Below are 10,214 nucleotides of genomic sequence, written 5' to 3'. Positions count from 1 at the left end.
CTGGCTACATAGACCCTTCTTGGATTGGTAGACAAGGACTCTCCCAAAGACACACTTGAGAAGTATAGCTCATCTTCCCTGCTAACACTACAGAATCAACTCCAAAATATTAGGAAGAGGAGTATAATCCATCAGATGACCAAAAATCAGTGCAGAGACACAATAAATATGAGGAAAAAGGAAAATATCTCTCCCTTAAGGTAACAGAACAATTTCTCCTCAACCATGGGCAGTGCAAAAGAACTCACAGAAATGTCAGAAAAAGAATACAGAATGTTCAAAGTGATAAAACTGAATGAGAGGCAAGAGAAAAGAGACAACCATCTCCAAATGAGGAAATCACTCCAAGACCTGAAAAAGGGATTTCATAAAGAAACGAGCACCAAAAGAAAGAATTAAACAGAACTCTTGGAGATAAGGACTGTAATACAAAAAATCAAAACCTCCCTTGAAAGTATTAATAGCAGATTAAACCATGTAGCATCTCTGATCTGGAAGACAAAGCCATTAACTTAGAACTACCCAAAGAATAAAAAATAAACCCCCAAAATGATAATGACATTCCAGAAATACTAAATACCAAAATACATCCAAATATTTCAATAATTGGTATTTCAGAAAGTGAAGAATATGATTATAACATTGAAAACCTATCCCATGAAATGCTTGAAGAAAACTTTCCAAATTTAGAGAAACATTCAGACATCAGACCCAACAAATATAAAAGACCCCAAACAGAATGAATCTAAGAAGATCCTCTCAATGATACATCATAGCTGAATTGGTCAAAATGAAAGACAAAGACGAGTTCTAAAAATGGCAAAAGAGAAAAGTAGTTATTTACAAATAGTTATACTACTAGGCTAACATCAGATCTCTCAACGGAAACAATGAAAACAAGGAAAGAATGGGAAGACATAAGCAAAACACTAGAAGACAGATAATTTCAGCAAATACTATACCATGTGAGATTATCCTTCAAATGGGAAGAACATATAACATCATTCTCAGATAAATAAAAATAAAAGAATTGATCAACACTGGACCAGCTGTTCATGAAGTATTGAAGGGTGTATTATATGAGGAAAACTAAAAAGAGACAAACAAATAAAAGAATAAAAACAACCAGGACAATGACTAACAAAATGGCAGGGATAAGACTGCAAATATCAATAATTGCAAGAAATGTTAGTGGATTAAATTCTCTACTTAAAAGACATGAACTGGCTAAATAGATTTTTTTTAAAGGAGCCCTCCATATGCTGCCTACAATAAACACACATCATGGATAAAGATATAAATAGACTGAAACCGAAGGGCTGGAAAAAGATATTCCATACAAATGAAAATTTAAAAGGGGCTGGAGTCATAATATTGCTATCAGACAAAATAGACTATGACAAAAAAAAAATAAAAAATAAGAAGAGCTAAAGAAAGACCCCTTGGAGGAGAGGCAATGGAACAGGCCATCAGAAGACACCTTTATGGATCCTGAGAACTAGTGATTTCAGGGGAATAGGAGAAATGAAGATTTTTCCACTGATAACTCAGCCTTCAGCCCACAAACTCGAGTAGTAGGAAGACTTTCAAGCCTCTGTCTCTGTCTCTGTCTTCCTCTCTCTTTGTCTTCTCATTTTTGGTAATTTTTCCTTTTTAAAAAATTTTAGGGTAAAGCATTTCCTTGGCTTTCAGCCCCTCCTTTTCCTCTATCTTGTTAATAATTCCCTCTCCCCCTTCCAAACCAGGAGAGGCAATGGAACAGGCCATCAGAAGACACCTTCATGGCTCCTGAGAAGTAGTGATTCCAGGGGATTAAGAGAATTGAAGATTTTTCCACTGATAACTTAGCCTCCACCCCACAAACTCGAGTGGAGAGGCAAAGGAACAGGCAATCAGAAGACACCTTCATGGCTCCTGAGAACTAGTGATTTCACATGGTGCACTCCACAAGGATTTTTAATTTTGCTTTTTTTAAAAAAATAATATTTTTTAGTTTTTTCTTCTCTTTTTCAATGTTTCTAGGTTGTTTTTGTTGCTGTTGTCTCTCTCTGTTTCCTTTTCTGCTTGCTCCTTGACACTCAGATTGTACTTCAAGTTTGGGAACAAACACACCATCCATCAGATGACTAGAAATCACTGCAGGGCCACAAGAAATATGAGAAAGCAAGAAAATATCTCTCCTCTAAGGGAAAAGAATAACTCCTCTTCATCCACAAACAGTTCAATGGAAATCATGGAAATGTCTGATAAAGTATTTAGGACATTCATAATGGTGAAGGTAACAGAGATGGAAGAGAAGACAGACAATGAACTGCAGAAAAAAAGAGAAAGGAGCTGACAAGTTCCAGAAGGTGAAATTTTTGCAAGTTCTAAAAGGAATTACACACTTTACAAAAGAATCAAGTGAAACTGTTAAAGATGAAGGCTATAATACAGGAAGTCAAAATCTCCCTTGAAAGTATTAAAAGCAGACTAGATCATATAGAAAATAGTATCTCAAACATAGAAAATTGACTCAAAATTTGAGAATAATATATGAGAAGTACTAGATACCATCAAACGTCCAAACATCTGGATAATTGGCATCCCAGAAGGCGAAGAGACTCATAAGGGCATTGATAATCTATTCCATGAAATCTTGCAAGAGATCTTTCCAAACTTAGAGAGGCACTCAAAGATCCAGTATCAAGAAATACACAGGACCCCAAATAGAATTAACCCAAGAAGATCTTCTCCAAGACACATTATAACCAGACTGCTTCATATGGGAAGAAAAGACAAGAACATTCTCAGATAAACAAAACCTGAAAGAATTTACCAGCACCAAACCAGATCTCCAAGAAATTCTCAAGGGAGTGCTATGTCAGGAAAATTAAATGCAGACACACAGAAATAAAAGTTCAAAAACCAAGAAAATGGCCAACTTAATCGTAGGGACAAGTCTAGAGTTGAATATCCCAGAATTCAATCAGGAAGATTGAACCACAACAGAAGATAGATTAAGCACATGAGGCTGAACTGGTGAAATAGTATTCTGTGACTTTTGACTAAAATATTGCTGCTTTTCTTCTAGGCTTTATTGTCCAGTTTTAAGAGTTTTTGTCCTGTCTTGAACTTTCGATAAGTTCATGTACCTACTATTTGAACAGAATACTAACGTGTTTCCAGGTTTTAAGTTTTAAGCAAATTTCCTTGCCAATTAAAAACTGCTTTTCTTGAAATTACCAGCTGAACTTACTACTGAAATCAGATTATTTAAGAAATTGTGTGATCATTAAAATGTGGGGGGAAAAGAAATGGAAGACAACTGTAGACACCAGAGATAGTGTGATAAGAGGGTGGAAAAAGACAGAGGGTCAGACATAGGGGAAAATATATCTATATATGAAACAATAAATGGAAAATTATTGATGAGACATGCATGATTAAGCCACTATGCAGTGCCTATTCTGGATAGGCAACCACATTTTGTATGTTGTAATGATGCTTAGGGGATGAGTGTAAATTAATTAATTTTAAAAAGTTTCAGGAGAAAGAAAAACACAAAAAATATATTTTTTAAATAAAAAAATACATATTTGAAGACAGCAGTAATTTATATAGCCCCAGCTAGATGCTACTTTACATTATGTTCAAACCTCTATTCACTGAGGTTTATGCCTAAAGTCAGACTTGTGTTCATGGATATGTATATATCAGCAGTGCTTGCTATTGAAAATATTTAGATTAATTAATTTTATTAGCAAATCAATAAAATGGGGTGGGGAAGGCATAGAAAGCAACCATGGATACCAGAGGCAGTATAGGAGACGGGTGGAACACAACAGAAGGTGAGAGAAAGAGAATCAAGGATGGCAAAAAATAAAAAATTATGCAGGAAATAAGAAATGGAAAATTATTTGGTGACGATAATACATATGTTGATGTGCTTGATTGAATAGGAAATCTTATTTTGTATGCTGTAATGATGTATAGTGAATGAATGTTAATAAATTTAAATAAAAATAATAATAAAAAAACATAAAGAAGAAAGCTAAGTATACTAGATCTTAATTAGAAGTCTCACTAAGGGGGGGGTTGGGGGTCAGCAGGTAGTATAGTAGTTAAGGCTCTGGATTCCCACATGACTGACTGCAGTTTGAGTCAGTCTTGAACCTGGAGGCTTGAAAGTCACACCCAACACAGGAGCATCTATGCCAAAATTTTTGAGAGAAAAATAAAGATGAGATTTTAGTGTAGCAATCCTCTCAGGGGATGATTTCTCTTTTTCTCTCTCTATCTCACTGTCTCTCTGACAAGCACATGCACCCTAGAGCTGAAATCCTTCTTTGAAAAAAAAATAGAGAAATCTCAGGTAATAACAAAAGGATAAATAGTGATGAACTACTAAAGAAGAAAATTTTCTTTGAGGTGAAGAGAAAATAGTGCATTCCATCAAGCAGTTCATAACATACAAGATAACAACTAATGATTCTCTTTTCTGCTCAGACTCCTGAATCTGTGTGTAACCAGAGTTGTGTTCCTGGATTCCAAAAAATTCCCCAAGAAGGAAGACCTGTTTGCTGCTTTATTTGTGTTTCTTGCCTGGAGCCAAATATTTCAAATCAAACAAGTGTAAAATAAATAATTACATTGTTAGTCACTACTATTACTCAATAAAAATAAAACTATTACTTTTAGAAATAAAACATGTGAGCCAACAGGTGGAATGGTGGTATAGACATTGTACCATGTGGGTACTCATGGTTCAATTCCCAATCCTGAGGTTTGAAGGTCACGCTAGGCATATGTTCATGCATGTTCAAAATCCTGAGAGGAGAAAAGAAAAGAGATTGTGACATGGCCATCACTCCAGATAGGGATTTCTTAATTTCTGTCTTTCTGTCTCTCTTGTGAGTACGTGTGTTCTATAGCAAAAATATCTTTCTCACACACACAGATATGAAACATGGAACATCATTATTCTTAATTCACATACTTGTATTTTTGATATTTTTCTTTATACACACTATTTTACCCTATTATTTGAAAGCTGTTTTCTGGCCATGTTCATTCTATTAGGCTCAACTGTGAAACTATTTCAAGTGGACACCCTTACAGTTGGTGCTGGGTAAGACAGTGTCAATCTTAAATCTCATACTGGATAACATTAGTAATAAAATGAAAGAGGTGTCATTATTGAAGTTACCTGTGGATGCCTTAAACTTTGAATATGACTTTTATGTCCAGATGATAAGTCAAAAATAATTACAGATAAATCATTAAGAAAATGTTTTATAACTTTTACAATCAAGCTCAAACATCTGTGTAATTAAGTAAAAGAAATTGACTAATATCAGAATACTGTACTCAAAATATATTGCAGAAAGATAAAGAAACACAGTTTAAAAATTAAAGACTCAACATTTTAATACATTTTACATTTGGGCATCTCAAAATTTGCTGTCATACAAAATATACTACCAAGTAATTATCACAATAAAATGTGGTATTGTCAAATATGAAATATAGAAAATTATAAGAAATCATGTTTTCATTTTTCCAATACATAAAAAGTAAATATGGTTTGAAATTTTCCATAAGTATTATGCAATTCCAGAGATTCTAATAGTAGAAATCATTTTATTTTCATTGCAAAAAAATATTTTTGAAGGAATTGGAAAACTAAGTAAGTGTACAAAACAAGAAATAAAAATAGAGGTGCAAAGCAAGCCTATATCATTATGCTTAAAGGTGCAGTCTCCCACATGACCCAAATTGTTACATGAGCCCCAAACAAGATGACTTTGAAAATACACCAGGAGTTTGTATACTGTGTAAAATCATGATAAAAGGAAAAAATGGTGCTGAGTGGATTGTGGGATGACCATTTCAATGAGGTGGTTCTGTCTTGCTTTCTTTCTCTCTGTGCTTGTATCTCTCTCTAGTGAGTGAATGTGTGCTCTTGAAAATTAAAAAAAAAAGAAAAAAATTGATGCCAGCAGTTGGCATGGTTGGCAAGGTGCTGGACTACCAAATGACTGTGGTTAGAGTCCTAGACTTGATGGCTTTCTTTCTCACTTTCCCTCTCTCTGTGTGTCTCTGTCTCTCTTGGTGAGTACACATGGTCTATAAGAAAGTTTAAAGGTAATAGAAAATAAATAATTTTTTTTAAAAAATCAAAAGGAAAACATGAATAGAGAAAGAAAGGATTAGGAACGCAGAATAAAACACACATATATGCAGGTGCTCTCTGAGAGAGAAGCCAAGAATATCTGCTGAATCATGTCTTAGAGGTTATGTAAGAAAAAAACATGATTGAATATTTTTCTATGAATTATTAATTTTATTTATCATTATTATTAAAATTTGGTACAGGTCATGCACACTCACCAGAGAGAGACCAGAAAGAGAGAAAGAGAAAAAGAAAGTGAGAAAGCAAGTCACCAGGTCTGAGACTCAAGCTGCAATAAATCTTGTGGTAGTCTAGGATCTTAATTTCTATGCCCCATTCTAATTCTTAGAGAAAATATTGGGCTGTTGGAAGAGTTATGACATATTTTTTCTATGCAAAAATGTGTAATGACTTTTCTGACAACCAATACTATTGCCTCAGTATTACCATAAATACATATATACATGCATACATACTTACTTACTTTAGAAAAGATTCAGTACAGCAAATATTTTTACTTAAAAGGTAATTGAAAGACAAATATGCCTGTTAATTTATGTAATCTCCATGACTGATTTTCTGCTACATAACAGCAGACATGAGTACTTGCAACAGAGACCTTATGCATAAAGGCAAAAAAATACTACAAGTCTTTAAAAAATTAACAAAACGTGCTTTCAGATGTATATACATGAACACCTCAAAAAGAATACTCCATTCTTCTATTATATAATTAAAATACCAATTTTTCAAAAAAATAGCTCTATAGGCGCAATCAAATTCCATTCAAGATTTTAATGTTTTAAATTAAAACTGTTTCCACTTTTACATATTTATGATATTGACAGAAAAATTAAAATGTACAATGAGAAAAGTCTGTACATAAAGTGACCTGTTACATACAAAAAAAATCAGTAGAAATTAGATGAGAAAAGTTACAATACTCCAGAAGAAAAAAGTAAAATGACCTTTCTCTGAATATTAATAAGAAAACTATTTATTTCTATTCTAATGAACAAATATGAGAAGCCATGGAAATATAAGGTTCATTATAATGAAATCTTAGGAGTAGAGAAGAGATTGGGAATGAATTCTTATCCTTTGTAACATCATTGAGATCTGCAAGGTGGACCATCCAAGACTGTCATATGCTGAAACCCACTTTGAAAGAACTTTGGTGTTATATACAGTTGAACGAATTCTCCCAGTGTCATGAGTATAGGTTATTAACTTGGTGTATCTTGGTATTATCTCAGATATTACCATTATGTGCACATAATTACATACCACTGACCATTTCCTTCAACAGGATAATCAATTTGTGAGAATGAATTGCTGCATCTTTGCTTTTCCAACAGGTGTGAAGCAGTGCATTCAGTGCCCAGCTTGAGTACCCAAACAGTGAGAGAAGTCACTGCCTCCCCAAGCATGTGATGTTCCTGGATTTTGAGGATGCTTTGGGGACAGCCATGGCCTGCATGGCTCTGTGCTTCTTTGTCTTCACAGCTGTAGTTTTGGGGATCTTTGTGAAGTACTGAGACATGCCCACTGTCAAGGCCAGCAACCAGTGCTCATCTTCCTCCTGCCATGCTTCCTCTGCTCCTTGCTCTTCATTGGTCATCCTCACACAACCACCTGTGTCCTCCAACAAGTCAAATTTGGCCTTGTGTTCACTGTGTCTGTTTCCACTTTTCTGGCCAAAACAATTACTGTGATTCTGGCATTCAAAGCTATGAAACCTGGGAGAAAAATGAGGTGCTTGCTGGTATCAGGGGCTTCTAACTCTGTCATTCCCATTTGCTCCCTGATCCAAATTATTGTGGAATTTGGCTGGGAACTTCTCTCCCTTTTGTTGATATAGACTCACATTCTGAGCCCAGAAACTCATCATTGTGTGCAACAAGGACTCAGTCACTGCCTTCTACTGTGTCCTGGGCTACTTGAGATTCTTGGCTCTGGGGAGCTTTACTGTGGCTTTCCTGGCCAGGAACCTGCCTGACACATTGAATGAAGTCAAGTTCCTCACTTTCAGTATGCTGGTGTTTTGCAGTGTCTGGGTCACATTTGTCCCCATCTATCACAGCACCAAGGAGAAATTCATGGTGGTTGTGGAAGTCTTCTCTATTTTGACCTCCAGCACAGGGCTTCTAGGTTGCATCTTTGCCCCCAAGTGCTTCATTATTCTGTTAAGTCCTGATAAGAACTCTCGGAAATCTTTAAAAAACAGAAGGGTTTTCAAATAAAATCTAAGGTTCTATGTCTTAAGCCTCTATCACAATTTTAGGATTTTGAGCTAAAAGTATACCATTTTTATATTCTCATAGCATAAAATGACTGAAAATGACTGACTTCTTAAATTCATTTTTGAAACAATCATTGTATACATCTAATCTTTGGAAGCTATTAAACCTTCAATTGTGAATGTTATCTTAGATTAATGGCTATTTTTTATATTGTGGGTATTGATTAATAGCTAAATTTTATTAGTAATTTAATATTTATTTTGTTTTCAAAGAAAACTCTTTACTTCTGTACAGTTAGGAATAATGTATATTCTTTCATATCTGGTTTATTGGTTGTATCTTCTCTCTCTTTTCTAGGAAGGTCTATCTAAAATTTAGTCCATTTCTTGATGTCATAAAAAAAAACTAGCTTGTAGTTACATTGTTTCTCTGTATGGTTCATACATCTTTCTTTATATCCATTCTAATTTAATATCTTTGTTTCTGCTAGCATTTAGTTTACTTTGCCCTCCTTTTTAGAACTTCTTGATGTGTCAAATAGTGTTGATGTGATGTCTTTCATCTCTTTTTCCATTCCAGAGAATTTTATTTTGCCTTTTTCTTAAGTTAGAATGTTGCTAAACATTTTACCTAAATGTTGAGAAACTTCCTAGAGATGCTCTGCCAAATTCAATAATATATAAAGAGAACAAACAAAAGATAGCCATTAAAACAAAGTTATTGTAGCTGGCAGCATTCAAAATTGGTTATCTCCATTCTTAAAAAGTTGTGGAGCCAGTAGGTGGCATAGTGGTTAAAGCACTGGACTCACATATAGTTTGCATCATAGATCTGGCATCTTGATACTCACCCCAAAGACATGTATATGCATACCTAAAATGCTGAGTTGAGAATGAAGGAGGAGGGATTGTAGTGAGACCATTCCCCGTGTGTAGGGGATGATTTTTCACATTTTGTCTCTGTCTTTCTCTCTCTGTTGGGTTCTCATACTCCATAGCAAAAATCTCTCTCTTTAAAAAAAAAAAAAAAAGATTTCAAGAGAAAAAAAAACATGAAAACTATTTTTCTTGAAATTAAAAAAATGCGTATTTGATGACTGCAGTAAGCTATATAGTCCCAGTTTGATGCTATTTTATAGTATGTTCATTCTACTAACTGAGGTTTATGCCTAAAGTCAGACTTGTGTTCATGGATATGTATATATCAGCTGTGCTTGCTATTGGAAGTATTTAGATTAATTAAGTTCATTAGCAAATAAATAAAGTGAGGAGAAAAGGCATAGAAAGCAACCATGGATACAAGAGACAGTGTGGGAGGATAAGACATGGTAGAGGGTGAGAGATAGGGAAATAAGAATGGCAAAAATAACAAAATATACAGGTAATAAATGGAAAATTTTTTGTTGACATAACACATATTTTGATGTGCTTGATTGAGCCAATTTACAATGTATTCTGGATGGGAAATATCATTTGGTTTGTTGTAATTATTTATAGTGAATGAATGCAAATAAATTAAAAACAGGAACAAAAAACAAAAAAGTCATATAGTTGGACCAGCATGTGGCAAAGTGGTTAAGGTGCTGGACTTCAAGATGATCAGCCACAGTATGAATTTTGGATCTAGCTGCTTGAAAATTATGCCAGGTATATATGTATATGAGTGCAAAATCTCAGGATCAGAATGAAAGAGAAGGTATTGTGACTTGGCCACACCTTCTGGGTGTGTTCTCACTTTCTCTCTCATCGCCTTTAAAAAATACACACAACCTATCTCAAAAATCTTTAGAAAAAAAGAAAAAGAGTAGTATAATTGGA

Source organism: Tupaia chinensis, unplaced genomic scaffold, assembly GCF_000334495.1.
Source record: "Tupaia chinensis unplaced genomic scaffold, TupChi_1.0 Scaffold143617_1, whole genome shotgun sequence".
In the NCBI taxonomy this organism is placed as follows: domain Eukaryota; kingdom Metazoa; phylum Chordata; class Mammalia; order Scandentia; family Tupaiidae; genus Tupaia; species Tupaia belangeri.
Note: the sequence above shows the minus strand (reverse complement) of the source record.